Source organism: Oncorhynchus clarkii, chromosome 5 (assembly GCF_045791955.1).
Source record: "Oncorhynchus clarkii lewisi isolate Uvic-CL-2024 chromosome 5, UVic_Ocla_1.0, whole genome shotgun sequence".
In the NCBI taxonomy this organism is placed as follows: Eukaryota; Metazoa; Chordata; class Actinopteri; order Salmoniformes; family Salmonidae; genus Oncorhynchus; species Oncorhynchus clarkii.
In genome coordinates, this window is record NC_092151.1 from 76,962,683 (window position 1) to 76,980,948 (window position 18,266).

Sequence of the window (18,266 nt, forward strand, 5' to 3'; positions counted from 1 at the left end):
GACAGCAAGGAGTCATCATGTCAGGTAGTCCTGGGGCATGGTCCTAGGGCTCAGGTCCTCCGAGAGAGATAATAACAATGGTTATTATGGCCAAAAGGTTCTATTTTTGACCAGTACGATCTTTGTCCCATGTGCAGTTACAATCCGTAGTCTGGCTTTTTTTAATGGAAGTTATGGAGCAGTGGCTCCTCCCTTGCTGAGCAGCCTTTCAGGTTATGTCGATATAGGACTCGTTTTACTGTGGATATAGATACTTTTGTACCTGTTTCCTCCAGCATCTTCACAAGGTCCTTTGCTGTTGTTCTGGGATTGATTTGCACTGTTCGCACCAAAGTGTCTCCTTCCTGAACGGTATGACGGCTGCATGGTCCCATGGTGTTTATACTTGCGCACTATTGTTTGTACAGATAAACGTGGTACCTTCAGGCGTTTGGAAATTGCTCCCAAGGATCACCCAGACCTGTGGAGGTCTACAATTATTTTTCTGAGGTCTTGGCTGATTTTTTTTCATTTTCCGCTGAAGTCAAGCAAAGAGGCACTGAGTTTGAAGGAAGGCCTCGAAATACATCCACAGGTACACCTCCAATTGACTCAAATGATGTCAATTAGCCTATCAGAAACTTCTAAAGCCATGACATCATTTTCTGGAATTTTCCAAGCTGTTTAAAGGCACAGTCAACTTAGTGTATGTACATTTCTGACCCACTGGAATTGTGAAACAGTGAATTATAAGTGAAATAATCTGTCTGTGAACATTTGTTGGAAAAATGGCTTGTGCCATACACAAAGTAGATGTCCTAACAGACTTGCCAAAACAGTAGTTGAAAAATGAGTTTTAATGACTCCAACCTAAGTGTATGTAAACTTCCGACTTCAACTGTACAGTACATTCAGAAAGTATGCAAACCCCTTGACTTTTTCCACATAAAAAAAATAAAATGGATAAAATCATTGTTCCCCCTCATCAATCTACACAATACCCCATAATGACAAAGCAAACATTTTTTTGGGGAAATGTTAGCAAATGTATAAAACATACTAAACTGAAAAATCACATTTACAGAAGTTTTTAGACCCTTTACTCAGTACTTTGTTGAAGCACCTTTGGCAGCGATTACAGCCTTAATGCTTCTTGGGTATGACACTACATGCTTGGCACACCAGTATTTTGGGAGTTTCTCTGATTGTTCTCTGCAGATCCTCTCAAGCTCAGGTTGGATGGGGAGTGTAGCTGCACAGCTATTTTCAAGTCTCTCCAGAGATATTAGATTGGGTTCAAGTCCAGGCTCTGGCTGGGCTACTCAAGAACATTCAGAGACTTCAGAGACCAGCGTTGTCTTGGCTGTGTGCTTAGAGTCGCTGAAGGACATTTAGGGCCTTGTCCCGAAGCCACTCCTGCGTTGTCTCTCTGTACTGTGTCCCGCTCATCTTTCCTTCGGTCCTGACTAGCCTTCCAGTCCCTGCTGCTGAAGAACATCCCCACAGCATGATGCCACCACCATCATGCTTCACCGTAGGGATGGTGCCAGGTTTCCTCCAGACGTGATGCTTGGCATTCAGGCAAAGAGTTCAATCTTGGTTTCATCAGACCAGAGAATCTTGTTTCTCATGGTCTGAGAGTCTTTAGGTGCCTTTTGGAAGACTCCAAGTGGGTGGTCATGTGCCTTTTACTGAGGAGTGGCTTCTGTCTGGCCACTCTACAATAAAGGCTTTATTGGTGGAGTGCTGCAGAGATGGTTGTCCTTCTGGAAGGTTCTCCCATCTCCACAGAGGAACTTTGGAGATCTGTCAGAGTGACCATTGGGTTCTTGGTCAGCTCCCTGACCAAGGCCCTTCTCCCTCGATTGCTCAGGTTGTCTGAACGGCCAGCTCTGAGAAGAGTCTTGATGGTTCCAAACTTCTTCCATTTAAGAATGATGGAGGCCACTGTGTTCTTGGGGACCTTCAATGCTGCAGACATTTTTTGGTACCCTTCCCCAGATCTGTGCCTCGACACAATCCTGTCTCAGAGCTCTACGGACAATTCCTTCAGACCTCATGGCTTGGTTTTTGCTCTGACATGCACTGTCAACTGTGGGACCTTATATAGACAGGTGTGTGCCTTTTCAAATCATGTCCAATCAATTTAATTTACCACAGGTGGACTCCAATCAAGTTGTAGAAACATCTCAAGGATGATCAATGGAAACAGGTTGCACCTGAACTCAATTTTGAGTCTCATAGCAAAGTGTCTAAATACTTATGTAAATGTGATATTTCTGTTTTTTATTTTTAATACATTTGCAAAAATGTCTTCTTTTTTGTTGTTGCTTTTGTCATTGTGGGGTATTGTGTGTAGATTGATGTGGGGGAAAAAACATTTAATCTCTTTTAGAATAAGGCTGTAACGTAACAAAATGTGGAAAAAGTCAAGGGGTCTGAAAACTTTCAGAACGTACTGTAGTGCACTACTTTCTACCAGAGCCCTATGGGCCATTTGGGACACATCCTGTCAGAGTAAAGCCACTGCGATGGTACGGATGGAGAGACTGCTAAGCCCAAATGGACTCTTGCTGAGGTGTGTGTGAGAGAGAGACTCGCAAGTGACGTCCTGTCAGACCCTGCTAAAGTAGCCAAAGCAAAACACAAAGGGCAAACACATCAAGTCACCGACGGACTCTTTCAGTCATCAGAATGCACAAACACATAGTATTACCAGTAGCCAAACCTTCTGGAGAGAAACAGTAACATGATAAGTGGGTTTAGTGGTTTGAGAATGACATGTGGCGGCTTTGTTGACTGGCTGACTGCAATAGGCAGTTACACTGTCAGTGTGAAGCTCAGCCCAGCACACGGGGTTGTAGAAGAGATGGCTGTGTCTGTTTTGTTGACTGGCTGACTGCAATAGGCAGATACACAGGCAGTGTGAAGCTCAGCCCAGCACACGGGGTTGTAGAAGAGATGGCTGTGTCTGTTTTGTTGACTGGCTGACTGCAATAGGCAGATACGCAGGCAGTGTGAAGCTCAGCCCAGCACACGGGGTTGTAGAAGAGATGGCTGTGTCTGTTTTGTTGACTGGCTGACTGCAATAGGCAGATACACAGGCAGTGTGAAGCTCAGCCCAGCACACGGGGTTGTAGAAGAGATGGCTGTGTCTGTTTTGTTGACTGGCTGACTGCAATAGGCAGATACACAGGCAGTGTGAAGCTCAGCCCAGCACAGGGGGTTGTAGAAGAGATGGCTGTGTCTGTTTTGCTGATTTATTCCAGGTGATTTCTGTAATGCATGTCTGTCTTCAGCACGCCAGGCTTCTAGGTACACCAGCACATCACTACACCACGCATGCCTCTATCCCCGCTAATGGTGCATGCTCATAGCCATATCAAACCAAACATGGGCCGGGCAGATCAACTGTAATATTATTTAACACCGGTGTCCTGTGTGGGTGAGGAATGCCTGCCTGTATGGTGCAGGATTAATGAGGTGAGGCTGAAGCACAGCTTTGGTGAGAATCAGAAGACAAGGCGCTCTAGGTTTATGTGTTGGGATGGAACATCAACTTACTTGTAGTAGGAAGGTCATGGTTTGGATTTATACTATAGTTTATCTTTTGATGCAAAATAATATCAGACAGAATCTATGGAGAATCTTTCTATGTTTTATAAGGGCGCACACAATCATTGTTGTTTCAAAACTGCACTTAATTGCACTTGAACTTATTTTTTTGAGTTTAGATAAAAACATAATCAAGGTCATTGTTAATGAACAAAAATGACTATCTGGCTCGAAGGACCATGAAATCGAGCACCACCTTGTAGTTGGAGGACTCATGTCTTCTCTATTCATCCTGTAGTAAGTATATTACGCTGTCCTCCACATTTCACCTGTTCCCTTCAGGTATTGCCTGTATCGCTCTGTTCGTAGACGCTCAAGGATGCCCCCTGCAGGTTCTGGCCCACAACTGCCCCACACCACCCAGAGGAGATCCCTCCAGCATCCTCCTACAGCCAGAACAGTTTGACACCCTGACTACTGTCATTAAGGTGGACTCCAACTACCTCAGCTCAGGTAAAGGTAAAGAGATCAGGGTCCTGTTCATTAGGGCAAATTGTAGCAAAATGTTTTGCAACGGAAAATGAAAAGTATTGTTTCTCAAAAGACTTTCAGATAATACCTCTCTGTTTAGTGCCGATGAACATGACCCTGCCAGGGTAGCCAGAGAAACCATTGGTGGAGTTGTTGCTGTGTATTTTTCTTGTTGAACAGTATCATAAAATTGGTTTTCTATTATGTGCTGCATTGTTGATTTCTTCTATCAAATCAACTTTTATTTGTCACATACACATGGTTAGCAGATGTTAATGCGAGTGTAGCGAAATGCTTGTGCTTCTTGTTCCGACAATGCAGTAATAACCAATGAGTAATCTAACCTAACAATTTCACAACAACTACCTTATACACACAAGTGTAAAGGGATGAAGAATATGTACCTAAAGATATGTAAATGAGTGATGGTACAGAACGGCATAGGCAAGATGCAGTAGATGGTATAGAGTACAGTATATGCATATGAGATGAGTAATGTAGGGTATGTAAACATTATATTAAGTGGCATTGTTTAAAGTGGCTAGTGATACATTTTTTACATAATTTTTTCCATTATTAAAGTGGCTGGAGTTGAGTCAATATGTTGGCAGCAGCCACTCAATGTTTAACAGGCCTTGAGATATAAGCTGTTTTTCAGCCTCTCGGTCCCAACTTTGATGCACCTGTACTGACCTCGTCTTCTGGATGATAGCGGGGTGAACAGGCAGTGGCTCGGGTGGTTGATGTCCTTGATGATCTTTATGGCCTTCCTGTGACATCGGGTGGTGTAGGTGTCCTGGAGGGCAGGTAGTTTGCCCCCGGTGATGCGTTGTGCAGACCTCACTACCCTCTGGAGAGCCTTACGGTTGAGGGCGGAGCAGTTGCCGTACCAGGCGGTGATACAGCCCGCCAGGATGCTCTCGATTGTGCATCTGTAGAAGTTTGTGAGTGCTTTTGGTGACAAGCCGAATTTCTTCAGCCTCCTGAGGTTGAAGAGGCGCTGCTGCGCCTTCTTCACAATGCTGTCTGTGTGAGTGGACCAATTCAGTTTGTCTGTGATGTGTATGCCGAGGAACTTAAAACTTGCTACCCTCTCCACTACTGTTCCATCGATGTGGATAGGGGGGTGTTCCCTCTGCTGTTTCCTGAAGTCCACAATCATCTCCTTAGTTTTGTTGACGTTGAGTGTGAGGTTATTTTCCTGACACCACACTCCGAGGGCCCTCACCTCCTCCCTGTAGGCCGTCTCGTCGTTGTTGGTCATTAGCAATAGTTATTAGAACCATGACATAAAAGGCATGCTGTTTCTAAAGTGGAGAGAGAAGAGTTGCGATGAGACATTGGGAAATAGCTAGAAATGTTCCAGGTTGGGTTAGAATTTAGTATTTGGGTTTGTGCCCAATTCTGCCTGTTAGCATCATAATAATGTCTCTCTATTATGCTGATGTATTACTACTTTCATTAAGTCATTTAGTAAAGTATGTTTGACCACACAATGCAGATATTTAACTACACATTCCAAAGTTACAGAGAGGAAAAAACTACCTCAGTGGAAAAGGATACCTCCACATTTTTTTAATTCTCAAAAATATTAGGAAATTGGGCATCATTTGAGGTGAATAAAATTAGCATCATATACTTATATAGGGCAATGATTATGTTTAACTCCGTGAATCAAATAAGCAAACAAAACCACGGGTCAAGCAAACAGTGACTTCTTTCAGAGCACAGAGATAATAGAACTCAGGTACCTTGCTCTGTGCAGCTCTGTGCAGCTCTGTGCAGCTCTGTGCAGCTCTGTGCAATGCCATTGGTGGAAGATCCTTCCAATGAGGACGAAGGTTCTAGAGGTGGCAGGTGGTTGGCTGAGGTGTTGGATCAGAGGCATGGAAACAAAGATGTAATCAAGCCTACCACTGTTGTGTCGTCCGCAAACTTGATGATTGAGTTGGAGGCGTGCGTGGCCACGCAGTCGTGGGTGAACAGGGAGTACAGGAGAGGGCTCAGAACGCACCCTTGTGGGGCCCCAGTGTTGAGGATCAGCGGGGAGGAGATGTTGTTGCCTACCCTCACCACCTGGGGGCGGCCCGTCAGGAAGTCCAGTACCCAGTTGCACAGGGCGGGGTCGAGACCCAGGGTCTCGAGCTTGATGACGAGCTTGGAGGGTACTATGGTGTTGAATGCCGAGCTGTAGTCAATGAACAGCATTCTCACATAGGTATTCCTCTTGTCCAGATGGGTTAGGGCAGTGTGCAGTGTGGTTGAGATTGCATCGTCTGTGGACCTATTTGGGCGGTAAGCAAATTGGAGTGGGTCTAGGGTGTCAGGTAGGGTGGAGGTGATATGGTCCTTGACTAGTCTCTCAAAGCACTTCATGATGACGGAAGTGAGTGCTACGGGGCGGTAGTCGTTTAGCTCAGTTACCTTAGCTTTCTTGGGAACAGGAACAATGGTGGCCCTCTTGAAGCATGTGGGAACAGCAGACTGGTATAGGGATTGATTGAATATGTCCGTAAACACACCGGCCAGCTGGTCTGCGCATGCTCTGAGGGCGCGGCTGGGGATGCCGTCTGGGCCTGCAGCCTTGCGAGGGTTAACACGTTTAAATGTCTTACTCACCTCGGCTGCAGTGAAGGAGAGACCGCAAGTTTTCGTTGCAGGCCGTGTCAGTGGCACTGTATTGTCCTCAAAGCGGGCAAAAAAGTTATTTAGTCTGCCTGGGAGCAGGACATCCTGGTCCGTGACTGGGCTGGATTTCTTCCTGTAGTCCGTGATTGACTGTAGACCCTGCCACATGCCTCTTGTGTCTGAGCCGTTGAATTGAGATTCTACTTTGTCTCTGTACTGACGCTTAGCTTGTTTGATAGCCTTGCGGAGGGAATAGCTGCACTGTTTGTATTCGGTCATGTTACCAGACACCTTGCCCTGATTAAAAGCAGTGGTTCGCGCTTTCAGTTTCACACGAATGCTGCCATCAATCCACGGTTTCTGGTTAGGGAATGTTTTAATCGTTGCTATGGGAACGACATCTTCAACGCACGTTCTAATGAACTCGCACACCGAATCAGCGTATTCGTCAATGTTGTTGTCTGACGCAATACGAAACAAGTCCCAGTCCACGTGATGGAAGCAGTCTTGGAGTGTGGAGTCAGCTTGGTCGGACCAGCGTTGGACAGACCTCAGCGTGGGAGCCTCTTGTTTTAGTTTCTGTCTGTAGGCAGGGATCAACAAAATGGAGTCGTGGTCAGCTTTTCCGAAAGGGGGGCGGGGCAGGGCCTTATATGCGTCGCGGAAGTTAGAGTAACAATGATCCAAGGTCTTTCCACCCCTGGTTGCGCAATCGATATGCTGATAAAATTTGGGGAGTCTTGTTTTCAGATTAGCCTTGTTAAAATCCCCAGCTACAATGAATGCAGCCTCCGGATAAATGGTTTCCAGTTTGCAAAGAGTCAAATAAAGTTCATTCAGAGCCAACGATGTGTCTGCTTGGGGGGGGATATATACGGCTGTGATTATAATCGAAGAGAATTCTCTTGGTAGATAATGCGGTCTACATTTGATTGTGAGGAATTCTAAATCAGGTGAACAGAAGGATTTGAGTTCCTGTATGTTTCTTTCATCACACCATGTCACGTTAGTCATAAGGCATACGCCCCCGCCCCTCTTTTTACCAGAAAGATGTTTTTTCCTGTCTGCGCGATGCGTGGAGAAACCTGTTGGCTGCACCGCTTCGGATAGCGTCTCTCCAGTAAGCCACGTTTCCGTGAAGCAAAGAATGTTACAGTCTCTGATGTCCCTCTGGAATGCTACCCTTGCTCGGATTTCATCAACCTTGTTGTCAAGAGACTGGACATTGGCAAGAAGAATGCTAGGGAATGGTGCACGATGTGCCCGTCTCCGGAGTCTGACCAGAAGACCGCCTCGTTTCCCTCTTTTTCGGAGTCGTTTTTTTGGGTCGCTGCATGGGATCCACTCCGTTGTCCTGTTTGTAAGGCAGAGCACAGGATCCGCGTCGCAAAAAGCGTATTCTTGGTCGTACTGATGGTGAGTTGACGCTGATCTTATATTCAGTAGTTCTTCTCGACTGTATGTGATGAAACCTAAGATGACCTGGGGTACTAATGTAAGAAATAACACGTAAAAAAACAAAAAACTGCATAGTTTCCTAGGAACGCGAAGCGAGGCGGCCATCTCTGTCGGCGCCGGAAGTAGGTTGACAGGTGAGTCTGACTCTGCCCTCCTCCTCATAGTAGGTTGACAGGTGAGTCTGACTCCGCCCCCCTCCTCATAGTAGGTTGACAGGTGAGTCTGACTCTGCCCCCCTCCTCATAGTAGGTTGACAGGTGAGTCTGACTCTACCCTCCTCCTCATAGTAGGTTGACAGGTGAGTCTGACTCTGCCCTCCTCCTCATAGTAGGTTGACAGGTGAGTCTGACTCTGCCCTCCTTATCATAGTAGGTTGACTGGTGAGTCTGACTCTGCCCTCCTCCTCATAGTAGGTTGACAGGTGAGTCTGACTCCGCCCCCCTCCTCATAGTAGGTTGACAGTTGAGTCTGACTATGCCCTCCTCCTCATAGTAGGTTGACAGGTGAGTCTGACTCCGCCCCCCTCCTCATAGTAGGTTGACAGGTGAGTCTGACTCTGCCCCCCTCCTCATAGTAGGTTGACAGGTGAGTCTGACTCTGCCCTCCTCCTCATAGTAGGTTGACAGGTGAGTCTGACTCTGCCCTCTTCATCATAGTAGGTTGACAGGTGAGTCTGACTCTGCCCTCCTCCTCATAGTAGGTTGACAGGTGAGTCTGACTCTGCCCTCCTCTTCATAGTAGGTTGACAGGTGAGTCTGACTCTGCCCTCTTCATCATAGTAGGTTGACAGGTGAGTCTGACTCTGCCCTCCTCATCATAGTAGGTTGACAGGTGAGTCTGACTCTGCCCTCCTCATCATAGTAGGTTGACAGGTGAGTCTGACTCCGCCCCCCTCCTCATAGTAGGTTGACAGGTGAGTCTGACTCTGCCCCCCTCCTCATAGTAGGTTGACAGGTGAGTCTGACTCTGCCCTCCTCCTCATAGTAGGTTGACAGGTGAGTCTGACTCCGCCCCCCTCCTCATAGTAGGTTGACAGTTGAGTCTGACTATGCCCTCCTCCTCATAGTAGGTTGACAGGTGAGTCTGACTCTGCCCTCTTCATCATAGTAGGTTGACAGGTGAGTCTGACTCTGCCCTCCTCCTCATAGTAGGTTGACAGGTGAGTCTGACTCTGCCCTCCTCATCATAGTAGGTTGACAGGTGAGTCTGACTCCGCCCCCCTCCTCATAGTAGATTGACAGGTGAGTCTGACTCTGCCCCCCTCCTCATAGTAGGTTGACAGGTGAGTCTGACTCTACCCTCCTCCTCATAGTAGGTTGACAGGTGAGTCTGACTCTGCCCCCCTCCTCATAGTAGGTTGACAGGTGAGTCTGACTCTGCCCTCCTCCTCATAGTAGGTTGACAGGTGAGTCTGACTCTGCCCTCTTCATCATAGTAGGTTGACAGGTGAGTCTGACTCTGCCCTCCTCCTCATAGTAGGTTGACAGGTGAGTCTGACTCTGCCCTCCTCCTCATAGTAGGTTGACAGGTGAGTCTGACTCTGCCCTCTTCATCATAGTAGGTTGACAGGTGAGTCTGACTCTGCCCTCCTCCTCATAGTAGTTTGACAAGTGAGTCTGACTCTGCCCTCCTCCTCATAGTAGGTTGACAGGTGAGTCTGACTCTGCCCTCCTCCTCATAGTAGGTTGACAGGTGAGTCTGACTCTGCCTTCCTCATCATAGTAGGTTGACAGGTGAGTCTGACTCTGCCCTCCTCCTCATAGTAGGTTGACAGGTGAGTCTGACTCTACCCTCCTCCTCACAGTAGGTTGGCAGGTGAGTCTGACTCTGCCCTCCTCCTCATAGTAGGTTGACAGTTGAGTCTGACTCTGCCCTCTTCATCATAGTAGGTTGACAGGTGAGTCTGACTCTGCCCTCTTCATCATATAGGTTGACAGGTGAGTCTGACTCTGCCCTCTTCATCATAGTAGGTTGACAGGTGAGTCTGACTCTGCCCTCCTCCTCATAGTAGGTTGACAGGTGAGTCTGACTCTGCCCTCCTTATCATAGTAGGTTGACAGGTGAGTCTGACTCTGCCCTCTTCATCATAGTAGGTTGACCTGTGAGTCTGACTCTGCCCTCTTCATCATAGTAGGTTGACAGGTGAGTCTGACTCTGCCCTCCTCCTCATAGTAGGTTGACAGGTGAGTCTGACTCTGCCCTACTCCTCATAGTAGGTTGACAGGTGAGTCTGACTCTGCCCCCCTCCTCATAGTAGGTTGACAGGTGAGTCTGACTCTGCCCTCTTCATCATAGTAGGTTGACCTGTGAGTCTGACTCTGCCCTCCTCCTCATAGTAGGTTGACAGGTGAGTCTGACTCTGCCTTCTTCATCATAGTAGGTTGACAGGTGAGTCTGACTCCGCCCCCCTCCTCATAGTAGGTTGACAGGTGAGTCTGACTCTGCCCCCCTCCTCATAGTAGGTTGACAGGTGAGTCTGACTCTACCCTCCTCCTCATAGTAGGTTGACAGGTGAGTCTGACTCCGCCCCCCTCCTCATAGTAGGTTGACAGGTGAGTCTGACTCTGCCCCCCTCCTCATAGTAGGTTGACAGGTGAGTCTGACTCTGCCCTCCTCCTCATAGTAGGTTGACAGGTGAGTCTGACTCTGCCCTCTTCATCATAGTAGGTTGACAGGTGAGTCTGACTCTGCCCTCCTCCTCATAGTAGGTTGACAGGTGAGTCTGACTCTGCCCTCCTCTTCATAGTAGGTTGACAGGTGAGTCTGACTCTGCCCTCTTCATCATAGTAGGTTGACAGGTGAGTCTGACTCTGCCCTCCTCATCATAGTAGGTTGACAGGTGAGTCTGACTCTGCCCTCCTCATCATAGTAGGTTGACAGGTGAGTCTGACTCCGCCCCCCTCCTCATAGTAGGTTGACAGGTGAGTCTGACTCTGCCCCCCTCCTCATAGTAGGTTGACAGGTGAGTCTGACTATGCCCTCCTCCTCATAGTAGGTTGACAGGTGAGTCTGACTCCGCCCCCCTCCTCATAGTAGGTTGACAGTTGAGTCTGACTATGCCCTCCTCCTCATAGTAGGTTGACAGGTGAGTCTGACTCTGCCCTCTTCATCATAGTAGGTTGACAGGTGAGTCTGACTCTGCCCTCCTCCTCATAGTAGGTTGACAGGTGAGTCTGACTCTGCCCTCCTCATCATAGTAGGTTGACAGGTGAGTCTGACTCCGCCCCCCTCCTCATAGTAGATTGACAGGTGAGTCTGACTCTGCCCCCCTCCTCATAGTAGGTTGACAGGTGAGTCTGACTCTACCCTCCTCCTCATAGTAGGTTGACAGGTGAGTCTGACTCTGCCCCCCTCCTCATAGTAGGTTGACAGGTGAGTCTGACTCTGCCCTCCTCCTCATAGTAGGTTGACAGGTGAGTCTGACTCTGCCCTCCTCCTCATAGTAGGTTGACAGGTGAGTCTGACTCTGCCCTCTTCATCATAGTAGGTTGACAGGTGAGTCTGACTCTGCCCTCCTCCTCATAGTAGGTTGACAGGTGAGTCTGACTCTGCCCTCCTCCTCATAGTAGGTTGACAGGTGAGTCTGACTCTGCCCTCTTCATCATAGTAGGTTGACAGGTGAGTCTGACTCTGCCCTCCTCCTCATAGTAGTTTGACAAGTGAGTCTGACTCTGCCCTCCTCCTCATAGTAGGTTGACAGGTGAGTCTGACTCTGCCCTCCTCCTCATAGTAGGTTGACAGGTGAGTCTGACTCTGCCTTCCTCATCATAGTAGGTTGACAGGTGAGTCTGACTCTGCCCTCCTCCTCATAGTAGGTTGACAGGTGAGTCTGACTCTAACCCCCTCCTCACAGTAGGTTGGCAATTGAGTCTGACTCTGCCCTCCTCCTCATAGTAGGTTGACAATTGAGTCTGACTCTGCCCTCTTCATCATAGTAGGTTGACAGGTGAGTCTGACTCTGCCCTCTTCATCATATAGGTTGACAGGTGAGTCTGACTCTGCCCTCTTCATCATAGTAGGTTGACAGGTGAGTCTGACTCTGCCCTCCTCCTCATAGTAGGTTGGCAGGTGAGTCTGACTCTGCCCTCCTTATCATAGTAGGTTGACAGGTGAGTCTGACTCTGCCCTCTTCATCATAGTAGGTTGACCTGTGAGTCTGACTCTGCCCTCTTCATCATAGTAGGTTGACAGGTGAGTCTGACTCTGCCCTCCTCCTCATAGTAGGTTGACAGGTGAGTCTGACTCTGCCCTACTCCTCATAGTAGGTTGACAGGTGAGTCTGACTCTGCCCCCCTCCTCATAGTAGGTTGACAGGTGAGTCTGACTCTGCCCTCTTCATCATAGTAGGTTGACCTGTGAGTCTGACTCTGCCCTCCTCCTCATAGTAGGTTGACAGGTGAGTCTGACTCTGCCCTCTTCATCATAGTAGGTTGACCTGTGAGTCTGACTCTGCCCTACTCCTCATAGTAGGTTGACTGGTGAGTCTGACTCTGCCTTCTTCATCATAGTAGGTTGACAGGAGAGTCTGACTCTGCCCTCCTCCTCAATGTAGGTTGACAGGTGAGTCTGACTCTGCCCTCTTCATCATAGTAGGTTGACAGGTGAGTCTGACTCTGCCCTCCTCCTCATAGTAGGTTGACAGGTGAGTCTGACTCTGCCCTCTTCATCATAGTTGGTTGACAGGTGAGTCTGACTCTGCCCTCCTCCTCATAGTAGGTTGACAGGTGAGTCTGACTCTGCCCTCCTCATCATAGTAGGTTGACAGGTGAGTCTGACTCTGCCCTCTTCATCATAGTAGGTTGACCTGTGAGTCTGACTCTGCCCTCCTCCTCATAGTAGGTTGACAGGTGAGTCTGACTCTGCCCTCTTCATCATAGTAGGTTGACCTGTGAGTCTGACTCTGCCCTACTCCTCATAGTAGGTTGACAGGTGAGTCTGACTCTGCCCTCTTCATCATAGTTGGTTGACAGGTGAGTCTGACTCTGCCCTCCTCCTCATAGTAGGTTGACAGGTGAGTCTGACTCTGCCCTCCTCATCATAGTAGGTTGACAGGTAAGTCTGACTCTGCCCTCTTCATCATAGTAGGTTGACCTGTGAGTCTGACTCTGCCCTCCTCCTCATAGTAGGTTGACAGGTGAGTCTGACTCTGCCCTCTTCATCATAGTAGGTTGACCTGTGAGTCTGACTCTGCCCTACTCCTCATAGTAGGTTGACAGGTGAGTCTGACTCTGCCCTCTTCATCATAGTAGGTTGACAGGTGAGTCTGACTCTGCCCTCCTCCTCATAGTAGGTTGACAGGTGAGTCTGACTCTGCCCTCTTCATCATAGTTGGTTGACAGGTGAGTCTGACTCTACCCTCCTCCTCATAGTAGGTTGACAGGTGAGTCTGACTCTGCCCTCCTCATCATAGTAGGTTGACAGGTGAGTTTGACTCTGCCCTCCTCATAGTAGGTTGACAGGTGAGTCTGACTCTGCCCTCCTCCTCATAGTAGGTTGACAGGTGAGTCTGACTCTGCCCTCCTCCTCATACTAGGTTGACAGGTGAGTCTGACTCTGCCCCCCTCCTCATAGTAGGTTGACAGGTGAGTCTGACTCTGCCCTCCTCCTCATAGTAGGTTGACAGGTGAGTCTGACTCTGCCCTCCTCCTCATACTAGGTTGACAGTTGAGTCTGACTCTGCCCCCCTCCTCTTTGTAGGTTGACAGGTGAGTCTGACTCTGCCCTCCTCCTCATAGTAGGTTGACATGTGAGTCTGACTCTGCCCTCCTCCTCATAGTAGGTTGACAGGTGAGTCTGACTCTGCCCTCCTCCTCATAGTAGGTTGACAGGTGAGTCTGACTCTGCCCTCCTCCTCATAGTAGGTTGACAGGTGAGTCTGACTCTGCCCTCCTCATAGTAGGTTGACAGGTGAGTCTGACTCTGCCCCCCTCCTCATAGTAGGTTGACAGGTGAGTCTGACTCTGCCCTCCTCCTCATAGTAGGTTGACAGGTGAGTCTGACTCTGCCCTCCTCCTCATAGTAGGTTGACAGGTGAGTCTGACTCTGCCCCCCTTCCTCACAGTAGGTTGACAGGTACGTTTACCTGTAGCCAGCCCAACCAAGCAACACTATCTCTAGGCTGTTCTGGTTTCATTCAGATTTCTTAAAAATCAAATGGAATTCTATTTACCTGTTGAGCCTCAGAAGATTTGTCCAAAAAATAATGGTGAAAAAACTGAATCTCTGCTTTCTTCAAAAAGTATTCGTAGTCCTTGACTTATTCCACATTTTGTTGTTACATCTGGAATTCAAAATCGATTAAATTGAGTGTTTTTCTCTCACCCATCTACATACAATACCCCATAATGACAAAGTGAAAAGGTGTTTTTAGATTTTATTTCAAATGTATTGAAAATGAAATAGACATGTAAATTACGTAAGTATTCATACCCCTTTTCTATTACACTCCAACTTGAGCTCCGGTGCATCCAATCGATAATCCTTCATGTCATTAAAATTTGATTGGAGTCCACCTGTGGCCAATTCAATTGTTTGGACATGATTTAGAAAGAAACACACCTGTTTATATAAGGTCCCACAGTTGACAGTACATGTCAGAGCAGAAACTATATCATGAAGTCCAAGGAACTGTCTGTAGATCTCTGAGAATTATGAAGGCATATACTCTATCTTCCCGAGAAAGGGTATAAAACCATTTCTAGAGTGTTGAACGTTTCCAAGAGCACAGTAGTTCTCCATCACTGGAAAATTGAAAAAATATGGAACTACCATGTTTGCCTAGAACTGGCCGTCCAACCAAACTGAGCAACCGGGCAAGAAGGAGCTTGGTCAGGGAGGTGACCAAGAACCCAATGACCACATTGACAGAATTACAGAGTTCCTTGGCTGAGTTGTGATAACCTGCCCGAAGGACAACAGTCTTTACAGCACTTCACCAATCTGGGCTTTAGGGAGAGTGGCCAGAAGGAAGCCACTCCAGAGAAAAAGGCACATGACAGGACGACTGGTGTTGCAAAAAGGTACGTGAAAGACTGAGAGCATAAGGCAAAAGATTATGTTGTCTGATGAGACAGAAAACCAGGCACAGCTCATCACCCATCTAATACCATCCCTACTGTGAAGCATGGTTGTGGCAGCATCATGCTATGGGGATGCTTTTCAGTGGCAGGGACTGGGAGACTGGTAAGGATAGAGGGAACAATGAATGGAGCCATATACAGGCAAATCCTTGATGAGAACCTGCTTCAGAGTGCAAACGACCTTAGACAATGACCCCAAGCATACAGCCAAAGCAGCCCTGGAATGGCTTCAGGACAAAGTCCTTGAGTCCAGCCAAAGCTCAGACTTGAATCCCATTGATAAACTGTGGAAAGACTTGAAGATTGCTGTTCACTGCTGCTCCCCTTCTAACCTAAGAGCTTGAGAAAATCTACAAGGAAAAATAGGAGAGAATCCCCAAATACAGATTGGCAAATCTGATACAGACATACCGAAGATGACTCAAAGCTGTAATCGCCGCCAAAGGTGCTTCTACAAAGTATTGACTCGGGGTTGTGAATACTTTTTTAAATGAGTTCTGTATTTCATTTTCAATAAATTAGCAAAAATGTATTAGAACGTGTTTTCACTGTCATAATGGAGTATTGTGTGTAGACGGGTGAGAAAAATAATCAATTTAATTTGTTTTGAATTCAGGCTGTAACACAACAAAATGTGGAATAAGTCAAGAGGTATGAATACTTTCTGAAGACACTAATTAATTATTGGAATGTAAAGCTTTGTACTCAATGCTTAGCTGTATGCATGGTTATGAGCTGTGCATCATATCATGTTGCTTAATATGGATGACCTTATATCTGTGAATATGAAGAGTTCACAGTTTCCTCTGTCTCTTCTCCCTCAAACTGACTTCATATTTCAATTCCAAATATCAAATCTCACTATTTCTACTTTCATAAATGGTTGCAATTTCTCTTTAAGCTTAAGTCTCTGGCTGTCTGGAAAAGTAATTTTTCCAGTGATGCTAAGTCTATTTCTTAGAAAAGGTAAGGTTTTATTTTTCCACTGCTCTAAAAGCACTAGCAGACAAGCCCCATGCACGCCTCTCAGGATGGCTCTGTGAATCATTTTATGCAACTGGCCCTGGGAGCTTAGAAAACCTTACTGAGATATTTTGCTGGTTGTGTCCTTAATGACATACTATTCCTTACCTAGTACACTAGTTTTGACCACAGCCCATAGGCTATGTCTGCTAGGATGTAATGAGAACCATTTATGATTGAATTTTAATAGCTTCTTATTTAAAATTCACTTTCCCACAATAGGTTAGCTGACTATCCGTTTAGTCATATACTCTATGGTAAATAAGAGATTAAATATTCTGGTCCAAGACATTCAAGGTCCCCTAGTTAAATTGATTCTCAGCCAACCCTACCATGTCTTAGAAACAGGGTTTGGCTCCGCTCAGGTCTCTCCTGTCTTCTGTCTGTCTGCTCCAGGGTTGGTTATGGTCAAATATGTTTAAATTCAGAAGTTAAACTGAAATTGCAGTTCCAATTGTCCTCATTACTTTTCAATGAAGAACATTCGGAATTTAAATGTGATTAACCCCAGTCATCTTTCCCCCTTGTGGCCCACTCTCACTCTCTTCCCTCCCTATATGTCCAATCAGCTCATAAAGGCTTCCAGCGCTTCGAGGCCTTGGAGCAGTCTGATTGGTTCAGCCCAGGGCAGTCCTGGAGGGGTGTGGCCCCAAGGCAGAGGTTTCTCCTCATACACATCCTGAAGAAGGTGGGGTGAAGAGGAGTGTGTTGTTATTATAAAAATAAAACAAATTATTCGGAAGCAGCAGCTATTCTTCCTGGTGTGTGTGTTCCTGGTGCGTGTGTTCCTGGTGAGTGTGTTCCTGGTGCGTGCCTGCGTGCGCACGGGAGTTGCCTATAACAAGAGATGGCAAAATTTATCAGGATGTTGCTCCATTTTCACTCCAAGGCTGTATGGGGGGGTTGATCTCTCTCTCTCTGCAGGTGACCCTGTACACCTATAACTGGTCAGTGGACCTTGGAGCCTCTCTGAACCGTGGGCTGTTGAGGCTGGTCCAGTAGCAGAATACCAGGGCCCACGTTGTCCACTGTGTCCTCAACCAGAAGATGGGTCTCTTCCACCACTGCTGCTTCTCTGACACACTGGCCCACACAGACCCCAAACAGGTAAACGTTTCTTACTCACCATTACTCAGTTCATATACATGTACCAGAAAATCCACTGTCAATCTCACACAACCATCATACTTGTATGAGTGTTAGATTGTAACCACACAACAAGACCATTACTGAGGTCTTTAAATCAGACACACCTGCCCAAGACCTGAAAAGGTAAACGCTCAGTCTCACGCACGGCACAGCCGTCTGGTTTAATTCATCACAGTCTTAACACCCTTTGATGCAACATAACTGTGGCCTATAAGTATACATGATATTAAACATATGCCACACACAATCAAAGGATGGCACGATGTTAGGATTGGGACCATTGTCCTGGTGGCTTATCAAGGTTGGGTCAGTCAGGGGGAATCAGTCTGTTAGTGGTGCATGATATAGGATTTACCTCAGTGTTTTAATCAAAAGGCTCAGTGTTTTCTGTTTCCTTCTACGCGGGCCAGTACCCTTGTCTCACTGGACCGTGGCTCCTGCTTTCACCTGGGGTTCAAAGCAAGGCCACGGGGACTTTTTAGATGGCATTTACATAACAATGTCACACGTGTAATGGTAACACAATTATACTAGAGTTTACATTAACATAAAACACTGGCGTCGAGGAAAGTCTCCATGGAAATGCGGTATTAGTGTTAGTGGAGCATCTGGTGGTGCAGCAGGTATAGGCCAGGCCACTCCCGAGGCAGGTTACACACATCTGTCAGCTCCTGAGGGTGGGACGTGGATTCCTTCCACACTAGCAGGTCCTGTACCTCCTCGTTGCTTTTCTTTTATGTCCCTCTCTCATTCTCCTCTGCTTTGTCACTTCTCCTCTTAGCTAAAGCTGGGAGGCTGGGTGTCTTCTTGTCACTAAATCCCCTCCTTCATCTCTGTTTCTCTGAGGTTTAAACAGCAGTAGTT

General features: G+C 47.1%; 1 pseudogene; it reads left to right on the forward strand.

Annotated features, from left to right (window-relative positions):
* Nucleotides 1-18,266, forward strand: part of LOC139409761 (KICSTOR complex protein SZT2-like) — a 114,382-nt pseudogene that overhangs the window by 56,078 nt on the left and 40,038 nt on the right.